This window comes from Dermacentor variabilis, chromosome 4 (genome assembly GCF_050947875.1).
Source record: "Dermacentor variabilis isolate Ectoservices chromosome 4, ASM5094787v1, whole genome shotgun sequence".
Classification (NCBI taxonomy): domain Eukaryota; kingdom Metazoa; phylum Arthropoda; class Arachnida; order Ixodida; family Ixodidae; genus Dermacentor; species Dermacentor variabilis.
The window spans coordinates 132,925,124-132,946,252 of record NC_134571.1 but is presented as its reverse complement, the minus strand read 5'-3'; the positions used below and the strand labels follow the sequence as shown (position 1 = coordinate 132,946,252).

General features: G+C 45.1%; 1 protein-coding gene across 2 annotated transcripts in view; it reads right to left on the bottom strand.

Annotated features, from left to right (window-relative positions):
* Nucleotides 1–21,129, bottom strand: part of LOC142579796 (uncharacterized) — a 162,669-nt gene that overhangs the window by 96,780 nt on the left and 44,760 nt on the right. Inside the window, exon 1 of one of the 2 annotated variants that reach the window (XM_075690371.1) lies at nucleotides 8,252–8,451. The exons of the other annotated variant lie outside the window; for it this stretch is intronic. The gene's annotated coding sequence lies outside the window, so the exon portion shown is untranslated. Of the gene's footprint in view, nucleotides 1–8,251; nucleotides 8,452–21,129 lie in introns of those variants that run through there. 2 annotated transcript variants of the gene reach the window in all.

The window sequence follows — 21,129 nt, the reverse complement described above, 5'->3', positions numbered from 1 at the left end:
TCCGGTTTGATTTTGGCATGTGGGAATCGCCGAATTTAAATCAGAAGCTCCGGTTTGATTTCAGATGCACGCGTCATTGTTTTGAGTATTTCTTGCCAGACGTTATAGCTCAGGCCAACCTCTCTGCCTTTCAGTAAATAAATTTATCTCTCTCTCTCTCTCTTGCCAGAATGAGGCGCTACGGCTCTACAAGGACAGTTGTTGCATGCGACTGAGTGCGATTCGAAGAAAAGGTAAAAAGAAGAAAAGAAAGACAGCGAAAAGAGGGAAAAAAAGCAAGTAGGCGAAAAAGCTACAACGAAGTTTTTACGGTAACTATGGCACAGTAGTGCGTTAAAACCATCATGAGAGCGCTATACATCCTTGGCTCGGCTAATCGCAATTAGCCAGTGCTTAATGAACCATGTCGCGACGTTGTCTCTAGGGTTGCGTGAGAATTCGGCTCAATCAATTGTAGTCGTTTTCTATCATTCGTCGTCGCGAGTTGGTGATACAGCCGATAATCAAGTCGTAGTGCTATGCCAGCCAATGACGAAGGACATATACGAGGAAAAACGGAAATAATAGTTAAATTTAATACAAGCCCAGCATATTATAATTTCTGTGTGTGTGTGTGTGTGTGTGCATACCACTTTCAATACATGTAATTCACGCTAATAAATCTGTTCTGTGTGAGCATCAAACACATAGCATGAGATCATCGGTTTCTTTGAAGAAATAAAAACGGCGGTGTATTTATTGTTGGCCACATTTCAATGTGCAGTCACGGGAAAAAGTATGTATTGAAGAAGTTTCACGTTGCAATGACGCGCTACAAGAAATTTCACTAATGTGCTTAAGTCATGGTCTCCAAACTTGTGTTCACGACTGTACTTCGATACGAATGAGCTCTGCGCCCATCCTGCAGTGGTACTATTAAAGTTGCATTATTTTTGTGCACTTTTTAATGGACAACAATTAGCCACGCACTACTAAAGTAGGTATTGAAAACTCGACACGTCAGATGATACATGAAAAAAAAAAAAACAAGAGCCGGAGGAAAGCTGTTTACAAAATAGGACCCTTTGGGTAATGAACCAAAACACAATGATCTGTATTTTCTATCCCCAAAGTGGCCGTTTTTAAACCACAAGTTCTACAATTTAGCCGGCGCTCTGCGAGCGAGAGAGAGAATAAACATTTTTATTGAGTGAATGGAGCCTTGGAGAGGCGTCCTCATCCCAGAATGCCTTGAGCTCGGGCCGAGATGTCCTCAAACTCCACTACACTTCTAGCTTTTTCGATTGGCCCGTAATTCGTCATTATTCATGAAAGAATGAAATAATACACAATACAATTTAATGAAAGCGCAACTGCCGCACATCGTTGCAACTGCATTCTTTTTTTCAGATCCGCTGTAAGAGAAGGCCAATCAGGGGCGCTATAAAGTGAAACTATTAGAAACTTTTCTATTCCAATTCTGCAGTCAGCCTTCCGCGATAGCTCAAAAACCTTTTTTGGACCTCCCCCGCTTCACCTGTCTGTCACGCGACGTCACGAAAACCGCGATAGCTCCTGATCTGATATGACGTGTATACACTGATTAGGCATGATTTGACTGAAGACAAGAAAAACAGTTATTTCGGATTCGACGCCTTTTCGCCATTAGCCCTCGGTTATTGCTCAAAAGCTTTCGGGTTGCACCCACTTCACCTGCCTCTCGCGCAACGTCACAAAACCGCAAAACTCACTGCGTCAAAGTGACATGTACGCGTTAAAGATGCATTAATATGCCGAACGAAACTGAACTTTCTTCAGCATGGCCGCCGGCTGCCCCATTATGAAAGGAATAAAAGATTGCTGCCGCCGATCGCTCAGGCGCTGGCTACTCGCACCTGCCGGAGAGCATGGGTATATTTTCGTATAATAATAATTCTTGCGTAGCCGTGTAACTTTTTCGAGCACTTTCGGCACGTTTACGACCTCATTTGGCCAACTCTTCATTGCTGAGGATCCGTTTGAGCGTCACTCTTAAGCTTCCGTTGCATACCGCCGCAGTTTTTGACCAGCCACCGCAAGCCAAGTAAGGGAAAGCGGACCAACCACAGACACCGGCACCACCTTCTTCATCCGGTAATCGACTTTCAGTGCAGTGGCTCGGCCCTATCGAGTCCCTCTCCATTTGAGCGTGCTGCTCGCCTCTTGTCAGCCAATTAGATGAGACAAGCCGCTCAGTGTAGACATTGTTATTGGGTTTTCAAGCAAACAAACTTGACCTGCTATGACCGAGAACAGCGTTTGATTGGTCTGTTCAGACGACACCGCGGATGACCACCCGGTGCATGCGCCGGCAGTTAAGCAAGTTTAACATCAGGAGGTTGAATGAAAACATATTGGAATAGTTTTACGTTATAGGGCCCCAGGTTTCAGGCAGCGCAGTCAGTCAGTGCATACGCGGTGACCTCTGCTGGCATACAATGTACCAGTCGGAGCAACGAGCGTCAATCGCTTCCACGAAACACTGCTGCTCGCAGAAGCACTGCTTCACGGAACCTGCACGACTCCAACGTGTTGAGCCCACTTTAGATTCTACAAATTTCACACTCGCTGTATGATACCGGCGAAACTATGTGCAGTTTGTCTCACATAATTTCACATAAACTTTAAAAAATGAAAGGCATTCTGGACATGAGTTGAACCAAATGGTAAGTGTCGGCACTGGCCTAGAGTTACTCAGACTATTCTTTAATTTTCCCTCAAGTAACGGATTACTTATGTTTAATTATTCCACCTTTTAAGTATTGGGTGCTGACCCCAAGTATGATAGGCTAAGTTGTAGAGCACCTTGAGAAACCTCTCAATAAATTGTTTCCAACTCGATATATCTCACATGGTCCTTCCAGGCTCCAATGAAAGCTCGCGAAATGTGAAAAAAAAATACCACGTGACGGTGCACTTGCGCACTGCTATTGCGCTGCTCTAAAGCGTGAAGGTCGGCAACGTTCGGCCAGCAGCATGCATATGCACCATCAAGCGATAAGAGTCGACTACCTACACCTGGAATAACGTCCTGTCGCGGGCCAGACTCGTTACAGCCGACCTTGTTCATCCACCGCCCGTTTGAGAGCAGCAGAGTAACAGTGCGCAAGCGCCCCGTAACTGTGTATTTTTTTCATATTTCGAGGGCTTTCTTTCGAACGCGGAGGAAAGACCCGCGTGAGATATATCGCGTTGGAAACAATTTATTGAGAGATTTCTCAAGCTGCTCTACAACTTTCCGTATCACACTTGGGGTCTGTAGCGAATACTTGAAAAGTTGATTAACTAAACATAACTAATTTTTTATATAAGGGAAAATAAAGAATAGCCTGAGTAACTCTAGGCCAGTGCCAACATTAGGCATTCGGTTCAACTCTCGTCCGGAGGGCCTTTGATTTCTAAAGCTCTGGCTCAAGTTATGGGGGGCAACCTGTAATGCGGGCACATCCATTTATTTTTCTGTTATTTTTACGTCATTCTTCAGCGTTATCCGGACTTTCTCGCTTGATCTACTGACGTCACATTAAACGCGAGCAAGCGCACTGCTTCGAAATTTGTGCTCCCTTTGGTGAGTGCGCCACAGGCGGTTCAAGCCTTTCACGCCTACTTTTTTTGCCGCACCTCGCAATGATTGCGAGCCCCACGTCGACCGAGTGCCCAGCCGAGCGAGCAGGCGCTGGAAATTAAATTACGCTCTACACTCGGCACCTTGCCGTGGGCCTCAACCTATCGCGAGAAAGGGAGAGATAGCTTGAGAGAGAGAGAGAGAAAGAACGCGACCGCGTACTTTGTAGACTGCCGCAGCAGTGACAGTCCGCAGACGACAATGCCCCGAGAGGCCGTTGAAGGTAGCGCGGCGAGCTGTAATCGCGCTGCTGTCAAAAAATACCTCGCTGTCCGGCACTGGCATGCGCGCCTTGCGGTACCCTGCAGGGCTTCTGTGCTGCTGTGGAAGTTCATTACTCACATATGTTTTGACGCAAGAACTTCGCACTTGCGTTTCGCGTTTTCTGTTTTTTGTGGTGCGCAGCCAGATTGCGGAACGCGCCCACATTTAGGAAGTAGACACCCCCGTGACAACGAAATATGGCGGCTTGACATTTACGGGCTTCCGTGCTGTGGCAGTTAAAGTGAGCTTTTTTTGTAAGAACATTCTAAAAATGAGAATCTTAGAAGTTTACTACCTGTCATGCTCGCTGACGTCCAGGTCAATGTGTGTTAAACAGTGAATTACAATTTTATGCTATTTGTGGACCGGTAACTGAGGACAACATAAGCGAGCAGAAAAAACAAAGACAGGGAACGACAAGAAAGAAAATTCAGATCAAAAGCGCATGTTACAATGCCAATGAACCGAAGCTTTATATTTAGGCGATCATTTAAATCTTTTGCAGCTGACGGCGATACCTGGAATTTCGTTTACATGTACGCTATGCTACCCTTAATCTGATGCGATGTGGGTACGTTTATCCGCCACAACGCCAACAAGTTTATTCTCATGCAAATATATGTTTATCTGCTAGACTGCTCGCAAGATATGCCCTAATTGAAACTCCAAATGAGGTAAATGCACAAAGGGACACTTTTACGGGACGACGTCACGAAGACCAAGGCGAGGTATGACGCTCGTCGAATTTGAAGAATGCTGACGACAGCCGTACGCATTGATAAGTGCGACACGTATCAAACAACATTTCAGGATTCTGTACCTCTTGTTTCGCAGTGACACATGCACATTCTGGAGAGAGAGAGAGAGAGGAGTATAGGAAGGCCGGGATGTTAACCAGTCATAGGTCTGGTTGGCTACCCTGCGCTGGGGAAGGGAGAAGGGCGAGAGAAGGTGCAGAGATGTGTACGGACAGCACTTGAGTTAAAGTCGCTCGCACAAAGCAGACGTTTTGAGAAAGCACGAAAGTACCTTCACTGCCTTCTGAGCCGATGATCGATACTGACGGTGCTCTAGTACTGTCTATCCACTCTGGAGATTTGATAAAAACGAGCACGCACTTAGTGACACATACCGAAGGGCTAAGTAAAAAAAAATAGAAGAAAGTAAATAAAAGAATTCGTTAAATATGATACACTATTGCAATAACAGGTCGGTGCGCTATGATGTACGAATTTCCTTTTTCTTTCCTGCGCAGAACAAACGTGTACTAACTTGCACTACCGTGCCGGTGAGCCTATCAGGGTTATACGAGTGTACAGCCGTTTTTTTTCTAGTACCTTCTGTCGGTGCAAATGTAACATTTGCATAATATTCCACAGATATATACTACACGAGATAACGGCTGTCCAATACTTAACAAGCAGTCAGCAGTTATGCCAAATCTGGGAGGGTAGGCATGTTAAGCTTGGCTTTGAAAATTACAGTTTGTTCGGAGCCGTTTAGTTTGAGTAGCTTAGTTGTTGATCAGGAGCGCAAATGAGGGTCTCAGTGAAATCATATCTGTGATTTTTCAGCAGGGAGCTAGAACAGTTCTCAATAGTTCTTTGTCTGGTTGTGAAGAAACTCAATCTTGCCTAATATCTCGCTTATTGACATAATGCTTACGAACCCCTCATTGGCCATGAAAATTATTATTCTTAATTTTTTTTTGTCCCCGAGGAATCATAGCACCCTCGCAGCAGCTACTTTCGCCTACTTGTTTCAGCCGGCGATGAGAATAATGGATGGATGGATGGGTGGATGGATGTTATTAGCGTTCCCTTTGGAACCGGGCGCTGGGTTGCGCCACCAAGCTCTTGCTATTATACAGCCTAATGATCTGCCTAGATAAAAAAGGAAAAGAAATAAGAAAAAAGAACACGACAAATTCGCATAACAAAATTTTCTGACCCCCTATTGTGAACTTTGTTTTTGTACGTCTCCGTTTTTTGTCGTTTCCCTACTTTTCTTCCGCCACTCTTCGAGTCGCCGGTTACTAATCTCTATTGCGGACATGTTTACATTCTCCCTGCTCTCGCTGAACCCAAGGGCTCCAAGGAGTCCATTGGTGCCTAAATCGATCACGGGGCAGATATCTTCACATTCTAATAAAACATGCTCAGTCGTTTCCCTAGCTCTACCGCAGCAAGCACATGCTTCTTCTTCCTTCTTATATCTCGCTTTATAGCGCGTGTTCTAAGGCATCCTGACCTCGCTTCGAAAAGTAATGAGCTTCCCTTTCAGTTATGATAATTTTTTTCTTTCCTGATTTCGTTTTTTCCTCTTAAGTAGTTATTCCTGGCAGGTTTCTTTTCCATTGCCGCCACTCATGAGGTAACGCATGGCATTCGAGTACCATCTATTACGTGCGATTTACACTACGGGCGCGCAACTAGAATTCGATCAAATACAAAGCACAAATCACGCGGTTTCCGCCATTTCGTGAAATTCGTCAGTTGCGCACGGGTAGCTAACGTCGGCACGTTCTTCATCAACTTGCTTCGCCATAACTTGATTTTTCAATTAAGCTACGCTGCCGGTTTCAAGCTTAAGGCTGACGACAGTGGTGACAATGGTGACACTGCTAGCGATGACACTGTTTAGCGACGTCAGTTTTGACTGTCACTTTGAATTGTTTGGGCCCGAGACGCATTGTTTATTCGTTTGGAGACTCTGCTTTGAACGAGCGCCTGCAAATGAAGGGCCATTGAAGTTCAAGTGTGTGTAGAATCTTCGCTTCTATTCCAAAGGTAAGTGCTGCTTGGAAGAGATACTTTCTTTGAGATTACAGGGGCTGGCGTGAGAACCTAGATATAGAGCCGTTTCAGTTTCATTTTCTTCTGTGTAGGATTTATAATGCTCGCGCTGAGAATTTTCCCCTTGTATTTATTCCCCCAACCCCACCTCCTTCTCCACAATTTCGCCTCAATATTATGCGACAAAGTGAGCGCGAGCATGGTGCGACTAAATACGGTAGTTATCCTCTGTATGGCAAAATCCACCTAAGCTTGGAGCTGTACGAATATCTTGTTCACCGTCGACATGATAACTTTTCTGCATGCCCTATTTTTGCATTACCTTTTATTGTTCGAACAAAATCCGCCATAAGTATACTCAGTTTTCTTCGAAAGCTTCGTTGTCTTTAGAAGCGACGCCGGTTTGTCTTCAGCATCTTATATTGCGGCCGTTAAGTTCAAAGTCACAATATAGGAGAATCATGGCGTATCTCAGACAACATGCCCGTGAAAGCCAACAAAGTCATTTGCATTGGCCTCGTCTGAAAATTTGACTGAATGTGATTAGATTTACGGTTTCACATATTTTGACTTAGTTACATGAGCGAGGCTCGTTTAATCAGCGTGCGTGCTTGCGTAATGTGTATGTCTAGTCTTCCTGAGAAACATAAACGAAAGCCGTGCAACTGGCAGAATACGTCATAACTTGCTCCGATTACACGATGTTGCACCTCGGCGCGGAATAGAACAGAAAGTAGAGTTCTATAGATTTCACTAGCTTAATTTGCGAGCGCGCGCGTGTGTGTGCGTGTGTGTGCGTGCGTGTGTGTGTGTGTGTGTGTGTGTGTGTGTGTGTGTGTGTGTGTGTGTGTGTGTGTGTGTGTGTGTGTGTGTGTGTGCGTGTGTGTGCGTGCGTGCGTGTGTGCGTGCGTGTGTGCGTGTATGATTCTTATCAAATTATCGCGTGCACGCGATAATTACAGTATTACATATTAAGAATTACATAATAAGAATTACATTTGAGGTAGAAAGAAAGCTTTACGCGTAGTGACACTCCCACCAAATAAAAAAGCTTGATTATCATATACAGTGTGTGTGTGCGTTTCTAAGATTATAGAACAGAAAGGGCGCCCTACCAGCAATTATATATACGAAAAAACTGACAGGAATTGATGTTGTCAGGAGGGTGCCAGCACTTTATCATCACAGTTATTTCTGGCATTATATTATATTTGGAAGCTGCGACGTCATAGTGCATACAAGTTCTTTGTTCCTTTTTTGTTTTTAAAAGATAATTCTCGTGCAGATAACGGCAGGAAAGAAAATTACTAGATTTTCACTCAAAATGAGCGTACTCTGATTTTATAATAAATTAGCAAAGATTATCAAGGGTGTCGGAAACACGCGCGCAAGGAAGAGATCACAGATAGCTCGTTTAAAACACGTTACTTAATTTGAAATTTTGGTTAGGTGTTTCTTCTTGCGTTTTTAGGGGCAGAAAGGGGCAGCAAATAAAACGGCCGCTATTCGATCCTATAGTAACTGTCAGAAGCAGGATAACGGGACTTACCACGTCCAGTCGTAGAGAAAACTCTGGCTGCGTTCGGCGCTCGCGGTTAGAGATGGCCACGATGGGCGAAGCTATGCAGATTGTCTGAGCCAAACTGCTATAGGCTAACGCCACTCAGTGCCAATTTGTTTACTGCGCGGCCAGAAATAGCCTTGCGGAAGATCTTAGAGATCACGTCATCTCCTAGCCTCGCAGTTTTGCCTAAGCCACTTGTGTGAAGAAGCGTACATCAGGTGACCGACTGGTATCGCAACGTCCACAGCACTTGGCGCAAGGATTCAACCCGTTGCTCGCGTACGTCTCATTCTCGTACGTCAGTTTACGGACGCCGCTGCTCATTTAGTTGATCGTACTGTGCCGCTGCCTGTCAAAGGCTACAATTGAGCTGCTTACAATGAAAAAGAAAAAGAAACTGTGCCTCGTGACGTCGGAGAAAACTAGTGACGTCGCCGTTGGACTTGCCGTGAGAAATAGCGCTTGCTTTCTCAGTGCGCCCTCCGCTGTTCTCCAATTGTCGAAAGTGCGCGCAAAAGCGCAGCTGGCTTCCTAGCAGATTGGGAAGGGAGTAGGAAGTTGCCGCAACCAGTACAACTGCGCTTACCGGAAGTTATGTCGCGCTCGTGAGGGCAAGTGCTGTGAGGAAAGCGACGAACAACATCCGGGCCTGCGAGAAACGCAGGCTTGTTTAGCGATCACTGCGCCTTCTCTAAAATAATTGCGCGGTGAACGACATTGCCATGTCGTCATGGCTATAGTCTCTGTTTGTACGAGGCTCGTAACGGTTTCGCTGGTTCCGAAGCTACGTCAACGTACGAGCGTTTTAAAGACTTCGCTTGCATACGTATCTTTAGCGGCGGTGATGGTGTCAAAGCAAGGGAAGTATTTCTCTTTCTCCTGCAAAGTGCAAATTGCGCTTACAAAAGATAATTTTCTTCCACGCTGTCTCCGCCTTCAGCGCTGAATCATAGGTGCGACATGGAAAAATAGAATCGCCGAAGCGCTTGGCAACGGAAGAAGCCAAGAAATACGGTTCATTCATACGTGAGCTATAGGAAGTCAAACGTCTGAAATAGATTTCATTGCATTCTTTTAGAAAACGGCCTATGCAAATGATAAAAAATCTTGCGTACTCACCGGGGAATACCTATCTGGACGGCCGACACCTCTCTCAAACAGTCTTATTCAGTGATCTACATTGTCTAGAGGAAGCGTCTATGTAGTTACAAGAACGGCCTTCCCCACAGGCGGAAAGACGATATAGAAGACATCTTTTCTGACGCAAGTTAAAACACACACAGAAGGGGGACACATAGAAGACTGCACCGGCGGCTTCCTTTGTGTATGTCTTCCTTTTGTGTGTGTTTTAGCTTGCAGCAAGAAACATTTCTTATAGCAAGCAACTAGGCCAACAAGCAATTCTGTTGCACCGTATAGAAGCACCCGAAGTGTCCTTATACACAGTGGCACGATTCACGGGCTGCCACATAAAAGAAAAGCAAAATAAGGAGAGAAATGTATCGTGACTAAACAGGTCAACATGCTTTCCAACTTACACTGCTAATTTTCGTGAAAAAAAAATGCCTATTGTAGAAGACTACAAATAATACCAGAGGCTTGACGACTGTCACTCGAACTGCTTTAAACTCTTACCTGTGAACAGAAAACTGCCAGTTCAATCGGTCACGTATTAGTCAGTTTTGTGAATCACAAGTGGTCCTATAAAAAAAATTTGCTTCATTCATTCCTGCCTAAATGGTTATCTACGTATCGAAAAGTTCGCAGGGGGCAATGTTCGTTGTGCCCGAGTCCGCACATTCTTTTATTCAAAATATGTATGATCTAAATATAGCATGTCGTGCGTACAAGATATAATTAGCATACAGCAAGTCGCTTTCGCCCTGGGAAGACATCACTTTCTCTCTGAGGATGTCCTCTACACTGGTTGCTTGGAATGGCCGAACCCAGCGCTTCGAAGACCCCGCCCGAACTACATCTCCACCGTTGCTAAAACTCCATTTATTGCTGTCTGGCCCCCCTGGGTTCAAACCCATGCTGTCTCTTTACTCTAACGCAAAGGTCTGGTGTACCGACAACTCATTACTTTTGAAAATACTTGAATCACTTGCATACCGTCTTCAATTCCTAGCGACGTTGTGCTCGAACTTTCCGACATTCTGTATAATTCACGCGGGAAGAATGAGTACAACATACTCAAGGCAAGCTTGCTCCAACGTGCTATGTTGCACGAATGTAGGCACTTGCAGTTCCTTATTTCCGCGGAGTTCGCTGACAGCTCATCTTCAACGCTTCTCGGTCGCATGCGAATCTATATTTAGGAGGGCGAGCTGCAACTCTTGACCAGCAACTTTTCCGGTGACAGTATACAGATGACCGTATGCACAGTGCCAAAGCACTCGCAGTGACTATAACCATGAAACTTATTTTGCCGAAACACTCAACCATTGCATGAGCTGCTTCGATGGCGGGCGTTGCAGACACTTTCGTGGTTTAACCCCACAGCCTTCAGCATAATCAAAGGCTCTTAAGATACATAGCGATGAACGGTTGATTTTACTAAAATCCTTAATGTACTCTCATACAGGAACCAGAGACATCTCAACAGTACAATCAGTAAAGAGCGCCACAAATCACTATGCAGAAACGTTGCCGAACAGCTTGAGCCTTGCGTTCACCATGACGGGTAGCAGAAGACCATAGTACAGACACCACTTCTCGAGGAAGGAAGTGTGTCGTATGATCTTCTACAAATCATTTCAGGGCACGGAAAGCTTTGGGATTTGTAGCGGAGGCACACGCGAAAATTGGGCACAGTCAAATCGACATATCAACTCGCACGAAAGTTTGGTTGCAGTTGGCGTGGCACGCCTTCCGGCGTGCGGATCACATTTGCCGCGCGACGAACTCCTTCAAGGAATCGATTTTCCGCCGCCAACTCAGATGCTGTCTCTCGGGAGCTTCGCTTGCCCGCCTACACAAATAAACAAGCGCCGCCCAACGAAGGCAGCCAAGGTTGGAATTTCAAGCGAACTGTCACAAGGATCCCAAGAACCAGGTTCAACCGGAACAAACCCGAAACAATTATCTGCGTCGCACTCAGTCGTGGGAAATTGAGGCATCGCTGCACCACGCACTGGTTGGTTTAGGGCGAGAATTTAATGAGACTGCGAAGCGCGGCTATACGCCAACTTTCGAGAGCTCGTTGCAGTTCGCCAACTGTGGAGGTGGAACTAAGCACGCGATGAATTGCGACTCCTTTTCGTAATCTGGTTTCATGAAATTATCGACAACACGTGTCAGATAACATCTTCCGCTCATTAGCGGTCGTCGCAGAAGTATGCTTCGTGGAATTGAGGAACTGAGTTAAGGACATTTCAACGACGTGGAATGCCAAGTATGTCCAACTTTGCAGCAGCAATGTGACAGTTGACTTGTTCGACCTAGTATCGCTGACGTATACAAACGAGTGAATGAGTCACATATAGGACTAGCCCACAACAGCCGCACAAAAGTGCTAATATTGCACGCCGGAGGAGCTACAGTGAGAGCAACGCTAAGTTAAAGGCACCTAATATATGAGGTCTATGCGCAATGCGCTTTTCGGATATATATAGGTAACAGGCAAACCACACGTTATAAACAATTTGTCTGGGCATTTACATCAAACTATAATTTTCCCTAAAAGCTGAATAACTCTACTGAATATGAAAACATCAGAGACAACAGTCTGACTAATTAATGTAGTTCAATTAATTTTCAAATTCTTGTTTGCTTCCTGTTCCCGGTGACATCTGTAACCAACAAATTACAAGTCAACTCAAGGAGTGTTACCATTTCAATTCTTTTCGTTCATTTCATAGTCAAATAATAATTGCAATTTACACACTCAAGCACCGTAATAATATTCGTGCCAGTGGCCTCATCTGAGTTAGAAAATCAACAAGTGTCGGCCGAAATTCTGTAAAACATCACAGTACAGAGCGTGAATTTAAACTAATGTCTCAGCCAGGCTGCCTGGAAGCTAGAGAAGGCATCGCTGAGCGCTGAAACTTGTCCGCGTAAGAAATAAAACTCAGGGCGAGTGTCCTTAGAACGGAATCACAAGGACGCCAGCATCACGAGTGCTAGCAGTAGGTAGCCAGCAGCATTAACCCAACCTTAAATACGACACAAAAGTCTGCGGGTTGTATCTCGCTTCATAATTTGTACCTCGCGCCATGTTTTTTTTTTTTTACTGAAAGATTAAACGCGAAAAAATTTGCAACACATACACGTGGAACGCCCTGGTTCTTTCTCTCTTACTGTGTACGACGCGCTCGAGAGTGAGCCGCAATGCGCAACCTGAGCGTAAGTCGGTCTAGAGTGTTCGAGCTCCGTCACATTCAAGAAGAAAAAAAAAAAACAAGGCAGGGTGCCGCCCTGACGTTTCACAACGGAGCCGCCATTTGAATGCAAATACGGCGCAATAGCGGTGGGCGTGGTTCGGGCTGTTTATACATGCCGGTGACGCGTCTGGTGCTCTTTATTGCTGTTTCATAGCCGCGGTGCGCGTGGCGCGCGCGCCGCACCGGTCACGAGAGATGGAGGCAAGCGAGAATGACGTTGAAGAAAAGAAAAGAGAAAAGATTCGTCGAAAGAAAGCGAAAGTACGCCCGTTGCTTTCGCAGGTTCTCAAACAAAAGGGCGAAAGCAGGCGAGCACGTGAGCGGGGCATCCGAAAGTTGTCGAGCCCTCGCTCGCAGCCCTCCACGGCTCTTGCGCGGGTGCACACGAACAGCTCGCTGAAGTGCGACCCGAGGCTTCGGACGAAGCGCACCTGCGGTTCCGCCGCTTGAAGGACAGTCAAGAGACACTGTGGGGAGAGAGCGCGAAGAGAGAGGGTGTCTTGAGCAACTGGAGACAAAAGAAGGAAGACAAGGGCGCGCTGCTTGCGGCTCGGAGCGTCGCACTCGGCTGTCAATCCGGGTCTCTCGTCCGCGCCGCGCGCTCGCGAGAAAACAAAGCGAGGTGGGGGGGGGGGGATAGCATAGGTCCCGAAGGCAATCAATGTGCACATCAACCATGTGCCACGGACGACTGAATATATATGCGTCTCTCCGTGGCGATCTCCTTGTGGACAGCACAATATGTCGATTGGTGCGCCGAGGAGAAGCGGGAGCATGCAGGAACACTTGCCTTCACGAGGTTAAAACTGTCACGCAAGAGTTCCTTTTGTTTTTCTTAGCGGAGTGCAAGGTGACGTGTAAAAAATGTCATGTTCAGGTACTGCGCGCCTTCCACGTAGTCGGATCAGAGCGGGACTTTGGTTGGAAGAATGATATGTTGTTAAAGAGAGAGAGAGAAATGAGACTAAGATACGGGGGGTTAACCGCTACTTTTGGCTTGCTACTCTATACGGGAGGAATGTAAGGAGGGAATGAAACACGGAACGAATAGCGGAGAACTAAAACAAATACGCGAAAACAAACGGAGCAGGTTTGGGATATCTTGGAGATATATCGTCTTTCTTGTAGGTAAGTCAGACGTAGAAAAATAAATTTTTGTTCATATAGTTCATAAAGTTGCTGAATAACTAAAAACGCACAGAAAGGACAGGTCAGTTAAGGGATAAGATGACCATCGTAATATAATAGAGGCATAAAGAGAAAACAGGAAACTTTAATTAATTGAGGAATTAAAAAAAAAGTGGCGACGAATGTAATGAAGGTGTTGAAATGATGGCGACAGCGGGTGACGATAGCGTATATTAGTTGAAAACAACGTCCGCTCTCGCGCGCATGTCACCGGCCACACCGGGCCACATCATTTTGAACTACATCCGGTACTGACTTGCGTTACAATACTAGGGAATGGGCAATCATGCAGGATATGAGTCAGCAGCTAGTACCCGTAAACAAAACAAAAGAAAAAGATGGGGGTGGCAGGAAGTGAAAAGGAAAAAAAAAAGCCTCGCTTCAATGCTTTTTCAATGATCCAAGAATGGTAATATCAAGCATTGAGAAAAATCATTCCTGCATTAAAGCACATTCTGCAAACGTCAATTAAAAAAATTTCTGCGACACAGCAAAAGCTTACTGAAAGTGCTATTGTATCTGTCTAAAGCTTAGTAAGCCGTTGTGAGTTTACTTACTGTGTGTTTTTGAATTCACTTGATTTACTTACGTGCGTGTAGGTACCAAAAGTGCCGAATGTGCGTCCACGAATCTCTACGACAGGTCACTTCGTCATTATCTCGAGTCATTTGGATAGAATCTTGCGTAATTATTCCTGAGCAAGGGTGATTACATCGGCTTGCTCTTTTCGTGTAGGTGTTAAAAGAGGGTGACCTTTGCAAAATTACGCAAGAAGCCATATCGGCGCACCCATACAGACTTTCGTCACTTGTGCCTACCGCGGGAGCGCGAGCTCGTAACGCGATACAACGATCCCATTAGCAAAGGGCCCCAGCAAATGCTTTCCGCCTCCGCATTGTTTTCATCCGGTGTAAAGTGAAACGGGGCACGATCCCCACACCATTGTTGGCTGTGTGTGAAGCTCAAACAAATTACCGCCTGGACCAAACGTAGAACAATAAGTTAATCTTAACTGATGACCGTGAAGGATAAGTTCATACAAAAAAAAAACTTTTAAACGATGAATGTGGCGAATTGGGTGTGTTGGTGGATATCTGAACAGGCGCTCGTGCTTGCCGTCTCATCTCCGTCCGTGTGTTTGGCTGCCGCCTTTTCAAATTAAGTTGTTGCTTTTGGCGAAACATCGATAATATGAAAATTAGTTAATTATTAACTGTCTTCTTAAGTTACCCAAACCTAAATCTGCATTTTCAGGTGTGAAAGTCACCGTGTCACTTATGATACCCTGGTTCTTTGAGGGCGTTGCAAACCATCCACCCTCGGAAGTAAAACGATGACACACATAATGCGAGTGTTGAAATAAATAAATAAATGGTTGCCTTGTTTATTTATCCTGGCTGCGCCCCACATCTAGGCCGTCGTGCGTAAACGAGAGGTGACACTTTGCTCACAAGGACACAATATGAGGGAGAATTTTCGGGCACTGGCGTTTGTGTCATTAATCACGATTGTCACAGAATTCGGCAGGTGTACAAATAAGCACCGCACACTTCAGAATGAAAATTGAACAATGGGGTGTACTTTTCAGCAATACAACAGTAAACAAAATCGTTAGTATTGGTGCAGTTAACACAGCAAGAGTTCCGTTTCCGAGGCTCTGCAAGAGCACGAGTTCACCGGTACTGCAAAAAAAAAAAAAAAAATGCCGTGTTATTCGACTTCCTATTTTGCCTTAAGGAAGTTCCTTACGTGTAGTATCAGTAGTTTATACTTTACTGTGTTTGTAGCCCAATAGACAGTGAATCCGGGGCTACACTGTCTGTTGCGTTTAAGGGGTTTTTGTTACCAAGAAATGTAACTTCTCAGTTTTTATCGTTCTGCTCTATCTACTGTTTTGTGAGTTGTACATGCTGGCCAATTCCCCTTTGTCTCCCATGTGCTGCGAACTGACCTGCTGGGCCACTACAATGACAGGGTATAGGCAGTAGAGGAATTGTCGCATATGTGGCGTTGATGCAGGATGCGGATGGGGCCATTGAGCTGGAGCCACTTCCGGAGCTTCGCACTGGCTATGAAGGATTGTTTGATGCCACATGTGACCACTTATATCTTTGTGCATTGAGCGCAGAGAATGGTGCGAGAACATGTATCACGGTTTCGACAAGTTAACCTTTTATTCCTTACAGCGTGGCCATAAGATGTTCTTGCCCGTGTGCCTACGCTTTCGTCGTCTATGAGATGAAAATAAATAAATAAAGGAACGTGCCTCTAAAACGGAAGAGCTGTTCTTCTATATGCTATTGTTGTACTCGCACTAATAGCAGTGCCCTCGACCGAAAACAAGATTTTCATCCGAGAGTTCTAGAAAACCGTTAAGTGCAACGAGGTATAGGGACAATACGAGCGGACACGTAAAAGTACTTCTATTTGCCGCTGTATATAGCGACAAATACAAGTACCTTCCCAATCACACCTGTGAATATATTCACAGGTGTGATTAGTTGCACTGAATGCGTTCTTTAAAAGCACCTCATGAAGTTAGGGCATTGCCAGGAAACTCTGGGTCGATGCATACGGCAATGCTGCCCCTTGAACTACATGCAAAATTCAGAAATGCTTTTGAGAGATAGCGCCTAGGCCAATCTGAATGAAATTCGATGCATCTGAGAGGAAATCCTAAATTATTATAATTGCAACAAAAAAATGATTGTATGGATAAGTTTGTGGAAGTATGGCGCCACTTCTCCACAAGGAAGGAGTATTTTAATGATTGGAAAATGTAGAGAGGTCGGCCGGATATTGGAGCATCTGGCCTGCTACTCTACGCAAGGGAAGGGGAAGAGGAGAAGAAAAAGGGTCACAACGGGGGATGATAATGGGAGGAACGAGAGTGAAGGACACATTACACAACTGGTATCACAGGCGTGAGTCCAGGCCCGTGTCACCTAGGAAACGTGAAAATGCACGCATTGTCTCTGTCGTCTGCCAACTCTATGGCCATGCGCCTAGCAAGAGGTCTTCCGACAGTGGTCCATTTTGTAAATGTCTCAATGTATCTGCCATTGTCAGTCTTTCGCGCGCATACTCAGGGCACACCACGAGCACATGTTCTATAGTCTCTGCAGCGCCACACACTGAACAGTCCGGGGAGTCTGTCCGTCCAATAATGTGCAAATATTTGCGCGTGAAGGCGACGCCTAATCGCAGTCTGTGTATCAGGCATGCATGAGGGCGTGGAATTCCACGCAGAATAGGAAATTTCATATCGGATCCAGCCTTTTAAGGCGGACGTGACGAGCGTCTGGCTGGGCGCAGTATCTTCTCGTCGCCCTCCTCATTGATTCCGACAGGAGGCATGTGATGTCCGGTCTGGAGAATGGCACTACAGTTCGCAGGCCATTGCTGAGGGCGCGTCTTGCTGCAGCATCGGCCATCTCATTACCGTTGAGCCCACAGTGTCCCGGGATCCATTGGAACACTATGCGGTGGTGTTTTTCTTCTCCACAACTTTCCCACAACTTGAAGGACGTCGCTAATAGGTTTGGTACACCAGTTGCTTTCTCGGCGCCACGCAGGCTGGCTGGATCTTGTCGGCACATAAGCCGCATCGAAAACGGTCAAGATGCCACAAATACCACACTAGGCCTTACGTGAAATGTGCGACGGGCGTTATATACGAGGTGCCGCTCAAATCTGGGAAATGCTACGTGGCCAGACGGGGAGATGTGTCAATGACCGGGCACAGGATCATGAATTGTGTGTAATTACCAGATGTATTGCGCATTTGCCGGCGCATTGCATGGTTTCTTCGGCAGGCAAATGTCAGCCACTACTGCGTGAAATTAGGATAATTGGCAGGAGTGGTGGTACGTAAGGAAGATAACTTTTGGAGGCATATCACATAAAAGAGGAAGCCACGAGTTGCATTAGTGATACGTCAGTTTTTCTGTTTGACAAAGAGATGCAGCTGTTAAAATAATCACTGTGATCGCTCTGGACAGCGCTGATGTTCGCAAGCGCGTTTGTTGATTCTCCCTGCTCTGCTGCAAGAATAAACTCAGTTGAAGTTCAGCGCTCGACCTATCCTTTCTTACTTGTCTTGCTAAGTCTTTATTTTCCTGCCAGCGCAACAATGCATTCATTGGATCTCAAAGAGCTCGCCCTGCAACAAATTCTACTCAAAGGAGAACCTCTTTGTTTACGAGGGACATTAGCACTTTGAAAGGCTCATGATACAAATCCGTCACGGCCACAGATTTGGTTAAGCCAAAAGAACCTACGTAGACGATACGACGTGGTCGGTTAACAATCGCAACGATGCGGACACGGCAGCACCTTCTGTTGCCTCTCCCGACGTAACATACAGGCTAGGTTCGTCGAACTTGCAGGCCACAAGTGACAGGAGGGATGGTTGCAAGGCGAGAAAAGAACCCTCGGGTGGACTGCTCGCTTTCTGGGTAGGCGTGATTAGTTCGCAGGCACGGCAGGGAGATGGAAAACCCTGGCGCGGTCGTTACGTCATTGAACGCTTACTGACGTCATACGACGACTCATATGTCTTTGACTCCACGTCAAACGTAACCTAACACGCTTAACTCCACGTAACACACACGCAAGTGTGCGTTACGGAGATGCTACAGAGATGGCACTTATGTTTGAACGCCGGCGAGGTAGAACCATTGGCCCTGATACCGTGTGCCGGTGGAATGTGTCGTCTTCAAACGCACTGAGACTCTTCGGACGTTCGTCGTGTTCTCTGATATTGCAAAGCATTGCAATTGCTCTAAGTCTTTATTGGTACAATTAACTGGATTGATTGCCATGTTCGATAGCTTAATTTTAAAATTTTGTGTACTTGGATAGATGGTAACTGGCCAGCACGCTACAAGAGGAAAATATGTTTCAAGGAGTTGATGTTCTAAAGCTGATTTGAGAATTTTCTTATACGTTCACATTACATTACAAAGGAACGACATGAGTTCTTGCAATGTGCAGCTTCTGGCATAGATGTACTTGCGCGAGAAATATTTTCTACTATGCATTCATCCAAGGCCTATTAGCGTTCCTACGTTTGTTTTCTACGTTCTTTCTGCGTTTCTGCGTTAGTTTCTGAAATAATGTTCATGCCTTTATCCTCTTTGTAGGCTGAAGGCCTACACATGCTCGACTTGTTAAGAAATAAATAATAATGCAACATCGTAGGTTCTCTTCAATAACGTCAGATAAAATTTATTCCTTAGTTCTGTTCTACTCAATAAATATTATATTATTATATCATAATATTCCATATCAGTGTTTATCATATTATTAGTATTATACTATTATAGTACATCATATTTTTCTACAATTTATCCTTTAGCTTCGTTTTAATGAAAAGGTCCAGATAATAATAATTCGTCACTATCGTGTCATTGAAGCAAACCTGTAGATATTTCAGCAACAGCTCCAGCTGACTTAGCAGCTGACTTCGCTTTTCATAGATTTCACCAAATTCAGTACAACATATTATGTTCGTTCTTGTTGTGCACATATTTAACTACAATTTGGCTCGAAATGTTCAAAGCTTGGTGAAAACTGTCTCTACCGTATAGAGGAAGCAGTTTCTTTCTATGTTAATTGAAAAAATTTCGGTATCCGCAGTATATATGCATATTCATGTTGGCGGTCCTCTTAAAATAAAAGAAAATGCATTCTATAGAGGGTTTTGTTACCGTTTCTCGGTTGCTATTTACACACACAACAATGCTTTGTTGAAAAGGCAAGCTCAAGACGACAGTAATCCTTTCAATTTAATAACGTGACGGTATAAAACATATTCGACTGCATGTCAAGAAGCCAGCATACACAAAAAAGCCTTTTGATAACATGAACAGTAATCCGAATAGCAATTGGAAGAAATAATGAAGACGTTCATTGATTGCTTGCAGTCGGAATCTGCGAGCTGTTCTGGCAAATAAAGTGATAGAGGTTCAGGCTGTCCTTGCATTAGACCATGCCTGTTTTGCTAAGCGACATGCAGACCGTGGCCTTAAGTTCTTGAAGGACAATAAGTCATGGCTCATTTTCGATTAGTATGCAGTTCGCCTCGTTCTGTGGATAATTTTGCTTTCTGTCTCTAATAATCGTGCAAGCGTGCTTTCCTGGCAATTCAGTGCGGTCGGTACAACGAAGATATTATCACGTTCATTCATATACTGATGACAGATTGATGCATTATGCGATGCCCACGCGATTCGTTAAGAGCGTTAGCTGCTAATCGTGCGCCACATCATTTCGACGCCGTTCATGCTGTCCACTCCCTATCTCCGTTAGTAGTTGCGATGTTCAGGCAGAGAAAGTCCCCCTTTAGCTTTAAGGGTTGGTTTGATGCTTTGTCTCCCCGAGGGCAACGCTTGGTTGCGCAGCGTTTCGTTTATTCACTCGTCGAGTGCCAGCAGCAACGTAGAACCATAAAACCAGCGGGTCTGTTTTGCCTGCCCCCTTTAAAAAAATGTGAGAGGCAAGCAATGGACGTTGTCTTAAAACGGTTGCATTAGTTCCGTCGCTAACTGATACGGTGGCGTCGTGCATTTCGAACGCAAATATGCTGTTTTTACAGTGTTCAGGAAACTACCGCTTTGAATATCGACACATAATTCATGATATCTGACACTCAGCATCTTTGTTATCTGATCAGTGATACATATCAGCCAAATGAGCAGCCAAGCGAGCTTAATGCGTCCTTCACTGACGGTCCTTAAGATGACATACGTCTAAGAGAGATAAAGATCTGTGATTTGTTAGCTTAGTTATGTTGTCGTTTGCACGTAGTCACTGTTAGCGGTTCGACAAGCGAGTTCGTTCGACTATCAGGAATACGTAAACGTGAAAGACAAAACAAATTTCTCCTTTCAGCCGGATTTCCCCCAGGGCGTGCTTATCCGTACATATGCGCCTATTTGATAGTGTTGCCAAGTCATTTAAAGAAATTCAGAAATAGCACCAGAAGCGTGCGCTCTATATTTTGTAAGACCTTATTTGTGTTTATATGTTGCAGTAGCTGCTTTCGTTCGTCGATGTGTTTGTTAATTTTGTTGAATAGCGTAACTTGCCGTACAACTTGTTGAATAACGCAATTTGACATTTTGTTTCTCATGTGTTTAGTTCCCACCGAAAGTTCTTATGGAGAGCACGTTGTAGAACATTGCACCATCGGATCGATATTCTTGTTGCTTTTCAATTATGCCCACGCACTTATCTATGTCGTGCCCAAAACTTTAACGAGAGGGGGGGGGGAATAAAAGCGTA